Source organism: Sander lucioperca, chromosome 1 (genome assembly GCF_008315115.2).
Source record: "Sander lucioperca isolate FBNREF2018 chromosome 1, SLUC_FBN_1.2, whole genome shotgun sequence".
Classification (NCBI taxonomy): Eukaryota; Metazoa; Chordata; class Actinopteri; order Perciformes; family Percidae; genus Sander; species Sander lucioperca.
The window spans coordinates 8,225,648-8,247,633 of NC_050173.1; the positions used below are offsets into that span (position 1 = coordinate 8,225,648).

Sequence of the window (21,986 nt, forward strand, 5' to 3'; positions counted from 1 at the left end):
TGGATCTTCACTGGCAAAATTAAAGTTAATCTGCTATTCTTATGCTGTTAAATCATTCTTTAAAAAAGAAAACACTGGAAAACAAGCAGTTGCTTCCATATTGAGTGAAATTCCTGACCTATGGAGCCATGGCTGAGAGCACAAAAAATGAATACTCCCGCTTTTGTATGTTTGATTGCAAGTTGTGGTAGAAACGTAACCTGATACGCTGTTTGATTTGGGTTCAAATGAGAGAGAGCAACGTCGGGCAGAAGGAGCGGGGTGGGGGTAGAGGATGGTTGGGGGCAGGTATGGGGTCACAAGAGTGTCTTTTTCATGTTGCAGATTAGAAGCAGATGTCAGTGGGATTACACCATCAGTGTCATCACTCACCCCACAGCCCCACCTCCATCCATACACAGTCATAGTACATGCACACACACATTCACATGCAGAGAGGGTTAGAAAAGATTCACAGTGCTCTCAACCGTCCACACAGCTACACAGTGAGTAAGGAACATCAATGGCTGATGTGATGCACTGTGCCACAGCTGAATTAGCCAAGTTGAACCGAAGCAAACTGAATTGTATTAAAATATGTTGAGCATGGAAGTCTGATCCTGATGCCTGAACGAATCTTTCAATTTAACCTGTCCTTCAAATAAATGAATCAAATCAATTCAAAAACATGAACAAACCAGAAATAAAGGAACACACACACACACACACACACACACACACAAACTGACACACACAGTTCCTTACGGGGAATACTGGAATGCATTTATTGTGAAGCAGCTGCTGGAATACATGGAAGTGTTTAGCCACCGAATACTGACTTATTGCTTCATGAAAATTCATCTTAATCTAGATTTGTAAATGTGTTGCTTTTTCACTGGTGGATCAGTTTGAAATATTGCCAGGGAGGAATCGATTTCATAGCAGCTCTGACAAAGCATGAAAAGGTTAAAGCTTTTTGTTGTATGCCTGCGGGAGTCTGGTATGAAGGAGAGGAATCTAGTTTATGAATGAAAGAACCAAATACTCACTTTGATCCAAATGAACCAAACGCTTGCTCCCTCAATGACACAGTGGAATCAGTTCCATTCATGGATAAAGGATCCAAGTCACTCATTCAAATGAGTTGAAATTCATTATAAAAGTGTATGGAGCTAAATCAAGGCCAAATGTTTTGTTAATTTGAAAAAAATATATATAGTTGAAAAACTAAAGCTTGAAATAGAAAATTTAAATTTTGGTCTAAAACTTGAAAAATAAAACCATGTATTCAAACTAAATATAAGTGTACCAATTTTTCTTTCAGTTTGAATAAAATTTAGATTAAATTCTGGAATTATTTTTGAATAAATTATTAATTTTCATTTTTCACTTTTATATTTGTTTTCAGTTCCACATTTCATGTTTTCAGATTCAAAACTTATTTTTTTTACGGCTTCAAATCTTTTTTTTTACAGTTTCAGATCTGTTTTTCAGTTTCAGATCAGTTTTTTTCAGTTTCAGACTTTTGGCCCCGATTTTGCATAGGGGGCGTGGCTTCAACTCAGAGGGGCGTGGAATTATGAGTGACAGCCTAACAAAGAAGGCAGAAGACTCCTCAGTCATGTTGCCTTCAGGAAATTGTGTTACTGCGAGAACTATGACTGAATGCTTTCTATCCACCATATACATGTGATTTTTACTAAACAAACTGATGCCAGTGACAAAGTTCCATTTAAAAAACTGTTTTAGACATCATGTGGTACCAATTACACTATAAGAGCAATAAACTTCCACGTACGACTTTGAATGAATGCACCACAGAATTCATTCGGCCGTCAGCATGGCGTCCGCTCCGCCAAGGCATCCCTGGTGCCAGCGCACAGGTAAGACATGTGAAAGATATTAGCATTTTTGAATAGATACTCTGGGACATTATCCCCGCAGTGGCATTTTTTTTGTCATTAACACATAAAAGGGAAAATAAGTGGACAGCTGGACAAAGCTGGAAATGAAGCATCAGCTCTTATAGTGTAATTGGTACCACGTGTTGTCCAAAACAGTTTTTTAAATGGAACTTTGTCACTGGCATCAGTTTGTTTAGTAAAAATCACATGTATATAGTGGATAGAAAGCATTCAGTCATAGTTCTCGCAGTAACACAATTTCCTGAAGGCAACATGACTGAGGAGAGTCTTCTGCCTTCTTTGTTAGGCTGCTACTCATAATTCCACGCCCCTCTGAGTTGAAGCCACGCCCCCTACGCAAAATCGGGGCCAAAAGTCTGAAACTGAAAAAAAATGATCTGAAACTGAAAAACAGATCTGAAACTGAAAAAAAAGATTTGAAACCGTAAAAAAAAAAAAAAAAATACGTTTTGAATCTGAAAACATGAAATGTGGAACTGAAAACAAATATAAAAGTGAAAAATGAAAATTAATAATTTATTCAAAATAATTCCAGAATTTAATCTAAATTTTATTCAAACTGAAAGAAAAAATGGTACACTTATTTTTAGTTTGAATACATGATTTTATTTTTCAAGTTTTAGACCAAAACTTAAATTTTCAATTTCAAGCTTTAGTTTTTCAACTATATATATCTTTTTCAAATTAACAAAACATTTGGCCCTGATTTAGCTCCATAAAAGTGATGGACATTGTCATAACAATGCCATATATGTGACGGAAAAACTTGTTGTGAATGATTAGCATCTAATGAAGTTGTGCTGCACTGGAAACTTTGAAAACTTCGATAATCAGGTTTGTGTGGCTTCCAAAATAAAGGCTTGTCATTTTTCTGCCTCAAAATAAAATTAAAAAGCCATTAAATGTGACTTTGGGTGACATCTGATGGCATTATATATTATGTTAATGATAACAGTATTGCTGCATCCCTCTTTAATGTCTCTACGTCATTACACTCATGTCTACAGACCCACCCTGGCCTGACAACTGACCTCAGCACCATGCACCTCCCAGGGCCTTGAAGTGGTCCTGGCCTTGAGGATAAATGATGTGACTGAGGAGCCGCTGTCTGCAGAGAGCTTATTGGAGAACCTCTGAAGATGCAGAAGGTTTATGGGATCTAATTCTGAAATCATTGGAACCCTAAATGTTCAAATGTGTGTGTCCACATGAGAACATTGGATGTACAGATGTAAGGAAATGTGTATATAATGCAGCAGGCATGGTCTGTTTGGTCCTAGCTGTTTGATGCTGGCAGAGTGGTGTTGGTACAGAAACAGAAGACAGGAGCCAAGAGGCTCCATGAGAGATAGCTGTGAGGAGTTAAAGCTGAAAGCCACAGTGCTTATTGTTCCTGACAGAAACCACACTGGGGCTGTGAGTATGGTCACATTTGCTGAGAACATCATAATACGTTATTTTGACCACTGCAATCAGCTAGTGAAGCCTGGAAGCCTTTTTTCGGGTGGGGGTCAGAGGTTTTGACCGGATGTCGGAGGTAACTGTGGATCAACTATGACCTTAGGCATTCATAAAGAATTTGTGGTCATATGAATATGGGAGCAGCTTTGCTGAAATATAAAGAAATATGTTTGTCTACTGTATAAAAATGCATTTAAGTTTGTCACACCAAACAATCACATACATCAAGCAAAATTACAAGAACAGACCATTTTACAAGGGTTTTATCAGGAAGAAGACACAAATGCTTATAAGGGGTGTGTGTGTGTGTGTGTGTGTTCTGAGATCACAGAGTGTGGACAGTTGAGGCTCCATTCCAAAGCTGGGAGATTTGGAGGTGCCGCTGTTGTGGCAGACAGACTGGTGGAGATTAAAGAACTTAAGATAGACAGACGTTCAGAGAAGTTCAAAGACTGCAATACAGCAGTTCTTTTTATGAGAAGATGTCTGAAGAATGCAGACCACTGCAGCACTTAACAGTGTTGCAAAAAGATTCATTCAGTCTCTTTTACAGTGTTGAAAAAGTAAACATGTTAGTCAAGGTATACTTCATTCCACAACAAATCTTAATCTAAAAAAATCTAAAACTTAATCTAATTTACTAAAGAAATGTTTCTGGTCTGTTCAGAAAATGTTGATTTTGGAACTCAATGATGCATTAAATGACCAAATGGAGATTGCAGCAGCATGAATATCACGCTATTCCTGGCAAGTGTACTGGAGCCATGGGATCAAATCCACCCTGTGTTGTTGTACCTCCTTATCTTTTTTGTTTTCAGCAATAGATGTTAAAACACTTCAACCAACATATAGAGTCATGTACCAAGTTACTCATACAGCACTAGAAGACTAATGGGCACAAAACAGAGACGGTATGGGCATGAGACAACCTAAATACTGCTCGTCCTGACCTATATTTAGTTTCAAGGGGTAACTCAGTCCCCTCTTATCTCCTCCACTACATGGTGACTGCATGCGAGCTTTGAGTGCTTTCTGAGAACAGCCATAGAGCACCGAGAGCCCACTCTTGAGTGACTATCTCCATGCTCTTGACCCAGCGGTACAGCACGCAGATTGCCTTAACTTTGGTAACTGATGCACAGAGGCAAAATGCATCTGTTTAAAACTCAAACTTATCAATTTACAGTAGATGTAAAGTTTTCAAGTCATTTGTTTTGGTTTCTGCCGAGATTTGGATCATGATGGATGTAATTACACTAAGAAAAAGGAAGCACAGCCCAACTTTAACAAAACGTACAAATAACTGAAACAAACTGCTAAACAAAGTCCATTATTACTGGCCACCCACAGTTTCACCATTGGTATCAGCACCTCAGGGTGATATTTAAACTGTCATTTCAGGGGTGCACAACACCAGGGGACCCAACTCTCAAATGTAAACATCATGTGCATCTTGCAAGGTTCATGCATCACATGTATCACACACCTATAAAGTCCCACAAAAAGGTGATGCTATATCTCATACAGTGTGCATTTATCCATTGTGTTCTTTTATTTGCTCAGGCAGTGTCATACTTTCTTCATATGTCCTATGAAAAACAAAGATCTCTGATGTTCCTTCCTATGAGATATGGGCAGTATTTTACTCTATTATGCGGTTTTAACTGGGTGCTAAAGGTCACTATGGAATAATCAACAGATTGTGGTTCACTTTGAAAATGATTCATAATATTCATATCAGAATTAAAAAACTGTAGTTTTCAACAAGTCCTGCAAACCATATGACCATATAGGTCGTTTATTCCTACCCTCTTAATACGACCTATAGGAGTGTTTCATGACTTAGCGCCCCTAGTGGTGGCAGGAAATACGACCCACAGGACCGTTTTCCAACCTGTAACGGTCGTGGTTTAAATACGTTGTTAACGTTGTGAAATGTTCGCAGTTTGGTTAGGTTTCAGCAACAAAACTACTAAGTTAGTTAAAAAAAGATTGTGGTTTGGGTTAAAATCAGTACTTTTGTTACGGTACATCACTTCTGGTTACACACGTGACTCAGAACATGACATAGTTCCATTTGTTTCATAAAGTTAATAAAAACTCAATGTTTACTTTTAATTTCAAACAGGAAATGAACCCCAGTCTTGTGCTTGTTTGACCCATCCACCACCACAACCTGCCTCCTTATGGAGTTTTGGCTCTCTAATCCCGATTTTCCACTGGGGCGCGTCTTTACGCGCCATACCACACCAGGAGCGTTTCAGAAGCGGAGTGTCTTGCTGCCCGACTGGTAAATTTTATTGTCTCTCCAAGTACTTTACAGAACAATCCTGTATTTATTAAGCTAGTATCTACCTTCCACTCCGAGCACTTCCGCAATTAAACTCCATGCATTCTCTTTTTTGGCGTTGTCGTTATAAAAAAGATCTGTGATGTCTTTTGTTTTTCCACCTCCAAGATGAATCTCGTTATAGAGGAGACGTATACGATATTAAGGGGTGTGTTTTGGTAAATTGACTGGATACTATTTTACATGGATTAATGACTTGGTGGCAAACTGGGGCAAACCTTCAAACTGCCTTAACAGCAGTTATTGTTGCAGCAAAATGCAGCTAAAGGCCATATATTTATGTTTAATTTCTCTTCATTGCCTTGACCTGCACCCGTATCGTAGATTTATAACCCAAATCTGCTCCCTCTGACCTACAATTAAAGTTAATGGAATCAGGGAGACAGGGAGTCTTGTGTTTCTATACGTCTCTTAAGTGTGCATGCATGTATGTTTTTCCACATCCTCTCCATCCCCTCTTTTCTTTTTACCTTCTCCATGTTACTTTTCAGCAATTGAAATCAAGGTAATGACTGGGCAAGGAAAAAGAATGTTCTTTCAATAGATAATTAGGGAGATTGGTTTACCAGGGCCACTCAAAGCCTATTCAAATGCAGGGCTGAGGCCAGGCCTTGTTGTCTGCTGAGCCCAAAAGGCTCCCAAGAGAGGCATTCGCCTTGGCTTCATTTCTCAAAGCAGGTGCCTGGCAGGTAGTCAATGGAGACGGCCAGTTGAGATATATAAGAGACCCATCCCCCTGGACAAGGGGTCAACATCACAGGTCAGGGGTCATGAGCAGAGGTCACAAGGTCAATGTTTAGCACACAGGATTGGCCAGATGACTGGAAATGCAAGCTGGACAGCCAGCTATCAGTTCTATGACTTGACTATGTGCAGGAAGTGGAGGTACTACTGTTGTTGATTGATAGCTACCATTTTTATCATCTCTATCGAAATATCTTATCTGGATTTAGCTAACAGCACACTAAATTAAAAGAAAAACGCACCGCATGAGCCTCATTTGCCCACCCAAAAATCTGCATCAGCCAAAATCAAATTATGTTTTAACTGACCCACAATGTTAAATATAAAATTTTTTCTAAAAGCTAAAAAAGCTGAGGTAATTTAAACTTTTTAATGATTCTTTGTGAAAACTGAAGTGAACGTAGAATTGATTGATTGCTACCATCCTTGGCATTCCTATAGATTTTCTCATCATAACATCAGCTCTGACAGCTTCATTGGAGCATTATTATTTTACATTATATGGGGACTGGTGGTCCTAGTTTACAAATTTGCTTAGAATTCCTCCCCACAACATGAGCGGTGCAGGATTAGAGGTCAGGGGTGATGTGCACTCTAATTTCTAATTAAATCTCAGTGTGGAAAAGTGATCCGTCATTGCCCATGGGCTACCATTGACAAGGGCTCAGCTACCATGGCTTCACACGTAAAGGGATAAACCCCCCCACCGTCCCTGGACTCCAGCCACCTTGGGCTCCCTGGCTGCACCCCAAGGGAAACACTATATAAATGTCAGTGCACTGAGAAGCTGCTACTAAGGGAGTCAGAGCAATCACACAAGAGGAAAGCACATGGAGTTCTACAGGAGCTTTTTTCATTCTAGTGGTGGTCTTTGGAAATGCAGCAGTGATTTAGAGTCAGATCTTCTTACATAGCATTGGACCTGAGCTTCTGTGATATGTAACGGAAACTCTGTTGGGTTGGCAAAATGTGCACACCCAATCTCTGCTGGGTGTGCATGTACCCATACACATGTAAGGGAATGATTACAAAAGGTACAACAGTATACAAAGAAATCTCAACTCAAACCTTATGTTGTATACACTGTTCAGGTATCTGCAACCCAATTCCTCATTAGCATTTGTGGCAATAAGCAGAGCAACATATCCAATATGCATGTCAATGTTTCTCTCTCTAATCAAATAGAAAGCCTGTGAAGTAAATATCTATTTTCTTACAGCCTGGCTGTTTACAACATGAGGGAGCGGCTATATGAACAGCGTGTTGCAAATGAGGAATTTCTTTTAACGTATCGGCCTTGCCAGCATATGCTAGATATAGGAAACCCACAGCGTTAGTGGCTCCATATCGGCTGCACAGGTCAAAGGCTAGGGAAGGTCAAAGGTGTCATCCTCCTTTCTCATCATGAAGTGCATTAACATCTTCTCCCTGTCCCGGCTTATCCAGATGGCTGACCAGGCCACAGGACAGATGCCCCATTTTAAAATATCTCAGGGATTCAAAATGCACCATCAAGAATAAATATGGCTCCATCTTTAGGACATCATATTTCAAAAGGAATATGGATACGGGTGGATATAGGGCGCATAAGCCCAGGCTGTCTTTAGCAGGCCTTAATTGATTCTTGGTCCAATTTATACAGCTTGCTCTCCTCAGTTTGTGTTTTAACTATTAAACTTTTCATTCATGTAAAGTAGGAGGAATGCAGTTAAGGAAAGAAAAGTGTTAGATTTGAGACTGCATGTCATAAGTGAAAAATCATTAGATTGTATGTGTGAATAGCAAGTACTAAACATCTCACGTTTGACAAACAAGTCAGGAAAAAAAGTGAGATGTTAAGTATTTTTTCCAAGAATAAACTAAAAATAAACATCAAAGAACATAAAATTCAAGGCCATCACATAGTGAGCTAACATTAGACATTTTTGACCATGATACTGCACCACTGTTGAAATCAGCAGACTAATTAGACCAGGTTGTTGCTATTGGCAGTAGACCATGATCCATTTTGAGAAAAAGGCATGGACCTTACCAGGAGAAGTGACCTCACTTGTGTGCCTAAGTAATTAAATCCCAGGGTCTTGGAGTGCATGTATGGCATTCTTCCACTTTTTGCTGGGTTATGTCACATGATAGCCACACAGACATGATTGATGTAGTAGAAAAGTTGGCTAATTAGTCGCTTTACAAACTGCAAGAAAAAATATCGAAATATCTCCAAAATTCTACAAGTTAGTCCATCATCAAAACTCATCACTCAGTGTCCCTCTTCAACCAATGAGCACAGCTTATAAAGAGATGAGACCACCTCTCAGAGCCTGTCATTATTTTAACAGCAGCAAAACTCTTCCAGGCATGCTTGCAGTCAAACAAATGGAGCCTCTCCAAGCCAAATAGACCAAGGCACCCTGCTGGGAGCTTTGGGTTGGACACACACACACACACACACACACACACACACACACACACACACGCACACGCGCACACGCGCACACGCATATGCTACCCTGCCCGGAGACCTCTGACTTGAACCTGCTGCTCTCACTCAGCAACACATAAATCACTGGGCTCTCAGCAGCACTGCTGACCCTCAGTGCCAAGCTGAACTTGACTCCATGGGAATAAAAGTCTGTAACTGGATACAAAAACTAATCCAGGGCAGAGACAATTGCTGGCATACGGCTCCCCTAGAGGTGCCGATACCCCCTGTGACGATATTCCGTTTCTGTCATGAGACCTTTGACTTCTGCACTAAGGCGACACAGGCCTGCTAGGTGCTACTGGTCAGAGAACAGAGAGACAGAGAGAATGAGTGAGGACATGAGGGAAAGGGGGTGATGAAGAGAGAACCTGTCAAGTTGCTGCCATTCTTGGTCTCGCCATATGTTTCTCTAAATATGCGGGAGATGGTGCACTTTTTACTGCTTTATACTGTATTTGAAGACTATGGTTATTTTGTAATTTTGTTACATATTAAACTAACCAACAGTACAGGAATTTGTTACAATTGTTACAAAACTCCACCCCAACCAGCTACAATATTGATGCATCTGTAATCATAATCAACACTCTGAATAGATCTACACTGCATAGTGAGTAATTTTACTATAAAAAGAAATTTAATGCAGGACTTGCACAATATTATTACATGGCAGTATAGGTTTGAGTAAATAAACAGAACGTGTCTTCCAACACCACAAACACACAATTCATGTTTTTTTTAAAGCACTGCAACAAACATGGAAACAAGGGAATCTAATACCAGTTTAATTGTACAACATGAAATCACATAAAGCTGGTACAACATGTCACACATTAGCATATGCACCTGAAACTCTCTCCATAAAAATGTCAACATCACTGTATCTCCTAGAATAAAAACATGTTCATTTGTTAACCCCAATTGCTCACAGTGATTAATGAAAGTTAGAGTAGGCAAGAAGTGAATGCTGCCTTTGTCATGGTCCCTGAGATTTATGAAGCTATAATGAAATACAAAACTTTATTTGGACTTCTCAGTTTCCCTTTGTTGCCCTGTTAGTCTAGTTAAGCTGTTGACAAGCCAGCCCAGCAAAGCACTAATAACACCCTGCTGTAAATAATCCAACGGCGTGTCCGGTAATGTGGCAACCTCCCCACCACTCCCCAACTGTCTAACTGCGCTGCTGCAGCATGCTTCAAGACTCCATCCCAGCCCCCAGTCACAGCTACAGGCCTGACACCAGCTCCAGTAATACAGGAATGCCTCTGTACTCCTGTCCTGATAGAGAGGCCACTGTGATAACATCAGGCACCAGGGCCTGCACAGCCACAGGGCTCCAAGACACACTTTTATGACTTAAGTATCTAGGACTGATATCTGCAGCCATCAGCTCAATACACCCTCATCACATACTTAGACACACTCGCCTCGTGCACATGGACACACAACCTCACTATTTATTCTACCTCCCATAATTTGTTGTACACACACACACACACACACACACACACATAACTGAACTTCTTTATTCTGTGGGCCACATTTAATCTTTAGTCAACTAGTATTCAATTAGCTACAAATTGTAAAATTACCCCTACTCCTAAACACTTAAACCTGACCTAGTAACTTAACTATAATCATAAACCTGAGCCCGCCTAACTGTAACACGAGACAAAATGCTAAATTGTAAACGTGGTAACTCTAAACTTAAAGATAACTTTGCTAATGTAAGGACCAAGATAAAACAAAATGTGGTCCTCACATAGATAATGTATAAAAACAGGCACAAGATGATCAGTCTAAATCAAACAGACTTCAAGCTGAGTGTACCAGAGCCATATCACTGGGAGACACAGAGGAAAACAGCAGGGAGTCTCCTGATAACACTGACCTTTCTTTACAATGTCTGTCTGATTAGGATCCATGCTCACTGAATACAGTCAAATAATTAGGTTTTTCATTCACCTACTTTGCACCTACTAAGTTGTATTTGTCCTTTTACTAATAAGAAATTCAGAAGTATGCATCTATTCACCTTTCATTTTTATGAAGTAGGATTCTACTGTATAACAAATAACTTTTGGGGGGTATTTTGAAGAAGAAGACATACTTTATTAATCCCGCAAGGGAAAATTACATTTGTACACTCTGTTGGTATTACACATTACACACAGACCTGAAATACACACACATGCACAAACAGGACCTTATACATGCACTAATGGAGAGATGTCAGAGTGAGGGGGCTGCCGATTTTCTAGGTACATACACTTTGTTGATGTCAAAGTCAGAATCTAGAGATTATATGTTGGCTATGATTTGGGGGGAAATGGACTTCATACAACAGCTGCCATAAGAATGTCTATAAAGACAAGTGTGAAGAAAAGTTTTGAATACTTTCATCTTACACAATTCATATACAATTCTGACAAGTTTATTGCATGAACGTTATTTTTTTACAGGCTCAGCTCAGGGATATAGACAGAAAAGAACAAATGGTAACTCAAAAAAAAAAAAAGTTCTTTATCACAAACTAAGCATTCTGACAGCTTCACTATACTGTATTATACTGTCTGATCCATCCAGTTAAATGTAAAATGTCGCCCAAAGCACCACTGTCACTGCTGTCAGAGTGTGGAGACACCGCAGTTACCCTTTACTCCTCTTTGACCTAAGAAAAGGCAGTGTTTGCCTTTTGATGGACAGCACCACTTCACTCTTTCACATTGATGGTCAGTCACACAAACAAAAAGAGGGATGAGATGAGTTTCTCAGGGGAGTGAGGATAATAAAATCAGGGTGTCTGTGTGTCCTAAGCGGGGGCCATATTTGATGCTCTAACAGAATGAAGGTCTTTGGCGGCCCGGCCTGGCAGTCTTTTAGCTAAAGCAAGCAGATTTCTTTGAAGCCTGGCCACCTTGGCTGAAGAGCCATTACTCCCGGGTTTTTCTATACATTAACCATGCTACAGCAGCACAAGTGCATTACAGGCTGCCGCCCCAGAAGGGACCAATTGTACTCCCTCTTGTTAAATATTACCCCAACAGAGCTTTTGATTTTATTGTCATTTTTTTCTCCACATAGCGCTTATCCTCCTCCCCTCCCCCGATCAGATTAGGATCGATTGCTGCATGGCAGAGCTGGCCCAGACATGAGGACCAGAACAACGCTACAGCGTGATTGTGCTCCTCAGACCCCGCCTTGGAGACTATTCAGGCGACTAAATAGAATGATTTGCCCTTAGATGTCAAATTTCCTCCGAGACAAGGATGTCAATACCAATTAGATTGTCTGCAGTTGCCTTAGTTACGCCAGCCTGCCCCACACAGCCACCCCAGCCTCTTTTCCTCTAAAGATACACTCGCTCTCTTTTAACATCTCACTCACATCTCTCTTTTTTGTAGGCAGAGTGGTGGTCTCGGCACCAAGCCTTTAGCCTCAAATCAGTTTTATGGCTGGTGCTGTGCAGACATTAGGCTTACTCCATTAGCCTCTCTGAAAGAGATGGCCTGAGGGGATACTGAGGGGCCAAGATGTGACTGGGTAGGCACGTGCGTGTGTGCATGTGTGCGTGCATGCTGAAAGGGTGAAGAGGTAACATTGTCTTACAGAGTCTTTTGGCATCGCCTTAAAGGTCAATGTCTGCTGGTTCGAGGAGGCAAAGCCCACTGGAGCAAGAACATAAACAAGAAAGAGAAGTGGGCAGAAAATGGATTAATGAACAAATGTAATTAGGAGAAAGGGTGGATGGGGAGAGTGGGAGAGAGGACTCTGTCTCCACTTAGTATCGTGGCTCCTGCAGGCGCTTAAGTGCTAACATGACAAACAGATGTGGCCATGGCTGGCCAGACATAGGGCTGCACACACACCAGCGTACAAATACACCTACAAATACACAAATGCACATACTGACATTCTTTCGCCATCTCTTTCTTAGCTTCCTGAAAATGGACTTCAAGCTCACTGTGCACAAAATGCAGTAAAATAGCATTTGGCTTGTACAATTCCAACTGATTTATGACAAAATGTTCATACATACATACTTGGACAAGCTCAAACCAAACAGGACAATCATGTGTAAGCAAGAAATTCAGCAGCAGAGGAAAAGTTAAATTAAAGCTACAACTGCTCCAGTATGTACAGTAGAAAACATTCTTACGGACCATTGAGCATCAATACGGATACCTTTAGGAACAAACTTATACACAGCTTGCTTCCTTTTTTGCAAAATAACATCTCATCTCTGCAACGGTGGTAAGTAATAGCAAAAAGTTACTATAAGTTATAGATCTGACACGTTTTTTTCCTCACATGAAATTTCTGAAAGGACAATCATTACAAGATTGAGAAACAGATGTTTATTACTACTGCTATACAGCAGATCAAATGACCTTATATTTTTTCAGCCTTTCATCTGTCACGTCTGTCTGGTCACACTGTGTTCTTTACTCAGCTGTCCACCAGTTATAGCTTAAGTGTCTCTGTGAAGTCACCTTGTCCGAATTTCAGCATTAAACTGTTGTTGGTGTGTTGTTAAGTTCATAAAGGGTATTTTGCTTCAACTGACATTCATTCAGGGGAAAGTTTTCTCACAGCTCTCACAGCTATTTTTACATTAAATATGTGTTATGGGCCACATTAAGTGATTAATAACTTCCTCCTGTTTAGTTTACATTGTTATTCCTACAGGAATATGAAACCTTATACTTTCTTTTCCAGGTTTCAATTAGCATCTAAAGACACCATTAACTACTGTAATTGACTAAATCAATACCTTCCCAGAAAGCATCCAAATAAGCATGAGATGTAATCAGGTCTGTCAGTTCTGTCGTTAGTTTACCATAAACACAAGGGGACTTGAGAGCATCAGATCCTACAATAATTTGAAATTTAAATACTATTTCATGGTTTCAGGCAGTATGAATCACTGTTTGAAATGTTTGAGATACAGACAAAAAAATGACTTCACCATTTGTAACGCAACCCAGTTTTAGGCACATTCTTTCCCTCAGTTTCATGTCAAAGGCACACTATGCACAACCAGCAGACATGTGTCAGCCATGACCAGGGTTGTGAATCTCCTTCTTTCAATCCCTTTTCCCCTGTTCTTTTTTAAGGGCAAACAACACTACAAAATCAATTCAGCAGTGAGGAATGGAAACAAGACTTGCATTTTGAAGTTGGTTTAACCTTGCAGTGACACCTATTGCAGATGCTTTGAAATGGTTGAGAAGAATAGTTTCCGCATGGTGGGATCTGCAATTAGGCGGCACATCTGCACCAGCAGCAGCACTCCAGCATCCCTTCGACCTCCGAATCTGGCATGCTCAGAGCCCGCTGTTGGTTGGCAGCCAACACAAACAGTTCCCGTTGCATAAATGTGAATAATTATATGAGATGAATTTCAACTGTGAATATTTCAAGAGCGCCATGCATTTGATTTTCCAATTGCTAAAAGAAGAGACCATTCAAGGGAGCGAGAGAGACACGGATACAAGTGACAGGACATGTTGAGCGCAGTGAAGAGACAAAGAAGGATACACAGAGAACGATGAAAGAAGGGGAGGAGAGATAGTGACAGCCATGAGACAGAAATTTACAACAAGATCATCAATTAACCACTCCAATCACAATGGATCAAGCCATTAAATGTGCATTTCTTCCAAACGACCTCCTGACTGACAACAACTACAGATCATGAGCTTCGATTGATGGCTGTTGGAACACTATGCAGTCCCAAAGTCTGAGAAGTTCACTGTTTGTCCGTTAATTCGGCACATACGGTCAGGAACAAAACAAATGTCTGCCCTCTCAACTTACATACGTCTCATTAAATGCAATCCAGTTATTTCAAGCTACAAGACTAATGTCTTGTGCTCTCAACTTGGCATGTTTACCTTGCTCTCGTTTTTCTTGTGCTGAATAGGCACAGAATGTGACCATTAAATATATTGCTGATGGAGAGACAAGGGGAGGGAGACATCAATATTAAAGTGAACTGGAGTTACTGCCGGCTGTTATAGGCTATCTCTGGGTGGCGTCATCTCCAGGTTAAAGAATATATAATTCATTTACACTCAAAGTTATGAATATAAGCATGTGACATAACATTAATGTTTACTCAAATATTAGAATACACCAATGCTCTGTGAGATCAAATGTTGTGATTGGTAATCCTTTAACATACGCTTATCTCCCTAAATCTATTCAAAGTTGGGGAAAGCAGTTATTCACTTCCATTACCATTGCAATTAGCCTCTGTGTAATGAAAAAAACATGCGAAACAAAAAAGGACCTTAGGACATGGCATACTCTATAAAATCCTACTTTCAGCACCTCTGAAAATTAGACCTGAAGTCCCCCCAGAGGGGCTATTAGACGATAAATCCCTGTCATTGACCAGGTTCTGCCCTCTGCTTGCTCATGACTGACGTCCCAGCCTCTTTGAAGTCCCTCGCCACAACAACACCAGCACCACTTCATCTCCTCTAGAAAGACATAATGTGAGGTGCCCTTAGTAGGACACCAGAAAAGAACAGGCAAAGGTTTAAGGGAGGAAAGGGGACCCACAACATTCAAAATAAGCCAGATGTTTGGATGTTTGTGTCCCATGTTAACATGTGGAGACATGCCGGGCCGTGGGCCTGCATTAATGATAGGCAAAGGGAATGCTGTGTGATAGGTCGCGGCACATACACACACTCACCCGGGCACATGTGCTAGCAATAAGTTAGCCTCACTGCCACTCTGGTCAGACAAACAGATGGAACTGGGCTGAGGCTCTGTTGCTGAGACGGGAATATTTCCCATTTCAACAATAAAAAGAAAAAGAAGCATGAGAAAAGAATTGTCTGCTGTTGTTGGGTTAAATCGAGTTACTTCTGCTAATTCATTCAGCAACAGAGCACTTTTCCTTTTTTATGCTGGTAAAACTAACAGGTATTCAACTGGTAAAATTTCTCCAAATATGTAGTAGCTGGTGATACGACACATCTTTTTACCTTATGATTTTGTTTTACACAACATTTTAAGAAAATACACAGTATAGTGTTGTACTGTTGCTCTCGAGACATTTTATCTGATCATTGATGGTTTCACTAAAGGAAAAAAACACTGCACTGTGAACCACAGGATTGCAATGATTAAACTCAGTTAATTAGAGTTTCAAAATTATTTATGGTCTTTATAGGCCTAATACATGCATTTTCTTATTCCAAAAATTGGAAAAATTAGAATAAAATAAATCAGAATTTCTTTTGGCAATAAAACATCTCATACAGTAGAATAATGGTCATGTCACTGTGTGCCATCAAGTATCATTACCATAGTGCTCATGATTGAAAATCATTTTTGTCTGGTGGAGGACTACAATGATGGGTACTTCTAGGTTAATATTTAACTCCGATATCTTCAAAAAGGGCTGCTTATTAAATCGTAATGCTATTTTTATGGACATTATGAAAATTTAAAATTAATTATGCTATTTGACTAAAATGTTTGTCTTCTCAGCAAAAGTGTACCACTCTAGCCAATAGAAAGATCACTCCAGCACAATGTTATATTTTTTGTATACCATTAATATAATCTGTCCTTTCTGTATTATCATTTTGACAGTTATTCATAGTGTAAAAAAGTATAATAGTACATATTTAGCAAGACATGAAAGAACAATTTCCATGTTATTTATGTTGTAAGCAGTGGTGGAATGTAACTAAGTACATTGACTCAACTACTGTACTAATACAAATTTAAGGTACTTGTACTTTACTTAAATCTTTTCTTTTCTTGCCACTTTCTGCTTCTACTCCACTGCATTTCAGAGGGAAATATTGTACTTTTTACTCCACTACATTAATCTGATTTAGTTACTAGTTACTTTACCAATTAAGATTTTTGTAAACAAAACATGTGTGGTTTGTAAAATATTATGTTTTATTATAAATTAAACTATCCAACAATATATAGATCTGCAAGTAGGCCTACAGATAAAATTATTAGCTAAATAAACACCTAGATGATTGACCTGTTTTGATCGTTTCCAGTTTCTAAAAATGTGAGGATTTTTCTGCATTGAGTACTTTTACTTACTGGGGCAGCATTTTAGGCTTTTAATTCCACAGGACAGATGAAGACATGAAAGGGGAAAGACATGCAGCAAAGGGCCGCAGGTCAGAGTCGAACCCGGGGAACTACTTACATATTTTTACTTAAGTAACATTTTCAATGCAGGACTTTTACTTGTAACAGAGTATTTTACAGTGTGGTATTAGTACTTTAACTTAAAGTAAAGGATCTGAAAACTTCTTCCACCACTGGTTGTAAGCAGTATTTGCAAATTAACTAATAGTAATTGCCTTAACAACTGACTTTCTGGCTGGAATAAATAAAATACTTTCCCGCCTGCATGGCTGTCTGTCTCTAACTTCTTTGTTAGACTTGTGTTAAGTGTTTAGAAGAGGCATTCAGAGCTGCACTGGGATTGCATTTGTGTGTTTGGTTGTGTGTTTTGATTGTATCACAGTATATAACAGCAGTGCATTTCAGAGACACTTCAGAGTAATTAGGGATCAGTAAACAGCAGTTACAGTACATACATTGTTGTGTGACTCAAATCTCCATCATGGAAGTATCACTCCTGGGCATTCAGCAAAGCATGCAGGATACATACTGAAAGTGAATTATGTCAACAGTGAAGAAATGACCATTCATAGATATTAGCCTTTCAAAAGAGACAAGAAAGAAACTCTACAATTATCAAAGGAGCAAAGAGAGGAAAGGGGGAAGAGCGTGAGGAGGGTGAATGGAAACATAAAGACTGCATGGAATGCTCTTGCGTGAACTGTAAATGAACCCCTAAACCCCAATCTCCACCTGACAAAATCCGTTCTTTGCCCTGACACACAACCACAAAGAGCCTTGCAGCCAGCATGCAGGAATGTCATATTAAGATCACAATTGCCTCTCTCCAAATAAATATTTCCATCCCAGGAGAGGCTGCGGAAATATTATACAATCCAATAATTGAGGATCCTTATGCACTCAATATTTTATCATCCTGCTTTCTATGATTGCTTTGGGGGAACGAGGGAATATTTGCAACAATTATACCTAAAATGTATACATAAAGGTCTCAAAAAGGAAGTGTTTGAGATTAGGGTGTGCTTATTTTAAAAAACAGCAAGAAGATAAAAACATCACTTTAAGAACAAAGACATATAAATGACTCGTCTGGGATATTCCTCACAATGACATGTTTTTCATTCTAAGTTTGAACTTAATTACCCAAACATTCAGCCAAGAAAAAAAAAAGTTGTAACATTTTGTGATGGTCTAACAACATCAAGTTTAACACCTCTCCAGTGTGAAACCGCACTATAGGCTTTGTGATCTCTCCTCAGCTGTCATCAGTGACACATCGCATTTAAACTGTGACTGAACTGACGTAATGATAACCACAGTTGCTTGGTTAGAATGGTATTTAAGCAGCCTAATGCCCTGTTTGTTTTCCTATGTGCTCTCCCAGTGGTGCTCTCAATCTACTGAGGGTGTGTTGAGTGCTGTGATTGGTGTTTTTGTCTGTGTGTGTACGTTCAGAGACACTCCCTCTCCAAAGCTGGGCAGGTCTTTTCTATGTGTGTGTGTGTGTGTGTGTGTGTGTGTGTGTGTGTGTGTGTGTGTGTGTGTGTGTGTGTGTGTGTGTGTGTGTGTCCCCTTCATTCAGTCACTCACTTTCCCTCACTCGTTCTTTTCTTTCCTTCCTCCTCCTCCTCCTCCTCCTCTTCCCCACCCACCCACTGGGGCTGTATGCATTCCTGCCAGGAGGGGCGGAGGTGTCTGTGATCCTCGATGGCCTCCCCTCCATGTTACTCTCCCTCCTGTTCACCCTCACCTCCTCCCTGGGAAAATGGGTGCACCCTCCTCCCTGGCAGGGCACCGGCTCCCCTTTGAGTGTGCTGCCAGCCGTGGCAGCAGAGACTTAACATGATTTGTTTGTCTGCTGCTGCGTGTTTGCACCAAACTCTAGCGCCAACCCCCATTACTCCTGCCAGAGATCCAGAGGGCTGGTTAGCTGGTACAGATCTGGAGTGAGGCTCCTGGAGGCGGGGGGCGGAGGGTTAAAAGGGTGTTAAAGATGGTGAGGTAGGGAAGGTGGGGGACGTAGGGAGAGATCAGGGTTAAAATGAGTTTGGAATATGATCCACTGGCTGGAAACATTTCTTGAAAATAAGTCGGGCTGCAATGGGCTGGACTCTGCATATGTGAGATAACAAGAAAACATTCACATACATACACAAAACTCTTTCACTAATCACTCAGTTAGCAAAGATTGAGGGTTTTCCCATTCTTTTCTTTTTTCCCCTGGTGTTTTGTAATTGGCTTGCTTTCTGGTGCAGTGGCGGACAGCAGGCACAGCAGCGGCTGTCCAGTCAGCCTATTGATCTTTCATCAGCCCATAGAGTTAAAACTGAAGGCATGAGGGAGAGGCAGCCCCTCTTTTTATGGCAACCCGCTGGAGCCTGCCTAGGATTGTTCCCCGTTTCCTCAGATTGTTTTTCCATTTAGTCAGGGTGCAGCGCTGTGCCACTCTGAGGAGGTGAGGTGAAGTGTCGCAGACATTTAGGAGAGCACGTAACCGCTACGGTCTGTATAGCAGGGCTTGTTTGCTGATAACATTTTAGTTTCTGTGTGTGTGTGTGTGTGTGTGTGTGTGTGTGTGTGTGTGTGTGTGTGTGTGTGTGTGTGTTTTGTCTTAAAGTGTGTTATGAGTGTATGGTGTATCTCCTTGGTATATTTCTCCCTGTTATTAAATTACCGATAGGCCTACGTTTAGGAAGGTGTTGGTGGCAGCCTAATAAGTAATTACTGTAAATACATATGAATGTGTATTTTGAGTGGGAAGTGTATAGCAGAACTATTTCGTGCCTTAAAGCTTGGCAATAAACTCAGTTGACAAACAGCAGCACCACTAATTTAGCGTAAGAGATACATTAAACTGTTGCACTTGATAATATTTCTCCATGGACTCCCAGACTATTAATCAAAACCATTTTACATTAAGAAAAAGTAGCAAGAGCTCTTAACGCAAATCAAATGTCACTTAAGGGGCTAAAATTACCTTCATCAATTTGCATGAAAGCCATGGTAGTGGTCAAGACATCCATGTGACATCCAATCAGAGGGTCTATCAGTATATGGGTGTGGTCCGTTGTATCCCCAACAGTATTCCACTGATGCGAGCTCTGGCGCTGTGCTGCAGCAGTCGTGCAGGCCCTGAACTTGGTCATCTAACTGATATGTGATATTAGGATCCCTCTTCGAGGCAGGTCCACAGGGATCTGGTCAGAGAGGGAGAGAGAAAAACAGACTTCAGATCAGCAGATCAATTTTCACTGGACCTTGAATATTTCATGTAAGGAGTCTTGCAGCAGACACATAGATGGGCTAAATAACCATGTCCAGTCACACACATACACCTAATTGTGCATGCTTACAATTACACACACATGGCCAGATCACACTGGAATTTTTTTTACTTATTTGTACAAAAATAAATGTCATGTTTTTCACCTGATTTCAACAAACCAAAAGGAGTGGGCCAAGTTGGCTCAATCCGGATGTCCCCAACTTTATCTTCCAAACTGAGCAAAAAAATGACCCTAATTGTGTCTCTAAATATAATGTGAAAATACAAATTAATTGTAACGCTAGAACAAATAAGGCTGTTTTTGTTCGTAATGTCTGACAAGAACATTTCCGTGAAGGATGTTGCACAGGCACACATTTCACCCTAAGGGCTGGGTTAGGGGAATCATGTCTGGATCATGTTTCTAGTCCCAGCGAACATGTGGTCAAAGTAAGGGTGTGAAACTGCCTCAGCCCTGGACCTAGAAGTAGACAGAGGAAAACATGCTCAAAAAGCCTGTTTATATGCACAGTAGAGAGATATACCTGTGTTCATAAGGGGACTTATTTGTTCATTTGTTTATTTATTCTATTGATTTGTCCTTCGACATTGAAGTCCCACTAAATGGTGCAAGATCATAAAACTTTAGAACATAAATGTCAGATAATTCTAAAGAAAAACTTAAATAATGCCCTGTGTAAAATGGACAGTAAATCTATCCAGAATATTAGCCGTAACAATGCAACGGGATGACTAGCTCTTGCAGCAATAACCCACACCTGACCCCAAACCTTCACCCACAGAAAGGATGTTGTTTCACCGACCGTCTTCAAATACTTTCCTCTCGGAAAGACATCAGTGAAACCAGAGCTTGTCAGACCCTGTATTTGTTTATTAAGTACGCTCTTGGAATGGCTTACTCCCAAGATGGCTGTAACTGAGAGTTTTGTTCATGTAGGCATTAGGGCTGGCTATCAGTGGTGAATTATTTATTGAAAAAAATCTTCCCGTCCTTGACGGATGAGAGAATATGTAGGGCTGCTCACTGCCATATATTAAAGGAATGATGAAACATTGAAGCGCTGCACACAAAATCTATACAATACTCTACAATACTGACAGTGAAAGTGTGGTTATAGTAATACAGTGACATAAATACAATTGGGAATACTTCTGCCACATCACTTGTTTAGTATTTCAATATCCAAAAAAAACAATCAGATTTAAAACAAACATTTTATACAATTTTATGTATAAGCATTACAAATTGAAATTGTTAAGTTAACTCTTTATATGTCATGTTCTGTGCCTTTACAAACACCTAATTTTTTCTTAACTGTCCCAAAGCTGTGTCAGCCTGTTAGTGCCTCCTTTAAATGTGAGAATGATGTATTGGTTTTAAATGCTATCTTCTAGAATAAATATGAAAAACTTTAGTGTATATATTCCCTCCGACAGGAACATCAGGGATTCCACAGGGAAGAAGCAGTGGTTGCAAAACGTGCTGATACCGTAGGACCCCCAACCCCTGTTGTTTATAGCAATGATAAAATACAATAAAAAAAGGGCACAAGTCACACAAAATCAGACAACTAGAAAGCCAGTTACCATGGATATTTCTCCTGCTAGATTTAAATCACA

At 40.2% G+C, this 21,986-nt stretch overlaps 1 long non-coding RNA gene across 1 annotated transcript in view; it reads right to left on the reverse strand.

Annotated features, from left to right (window-relative positions):
* The window catches only part of LOC116035097, a 52,041-nt gene that overhangs the window by 17,678 nt on the left and 12,377 nt on the right, over window positions 1–21,986 (reverse strand). The window contains exon 2 of the long non-coding RNA XR_004101269.2: window positions 20,058–20,277. This is a non-coding gene — a long non-coding RNA (uncharacterized LOC116035097). The remainder of the gene's footprint in view (window positions 1–20,057; window positions 20,278–21,986) is intronic.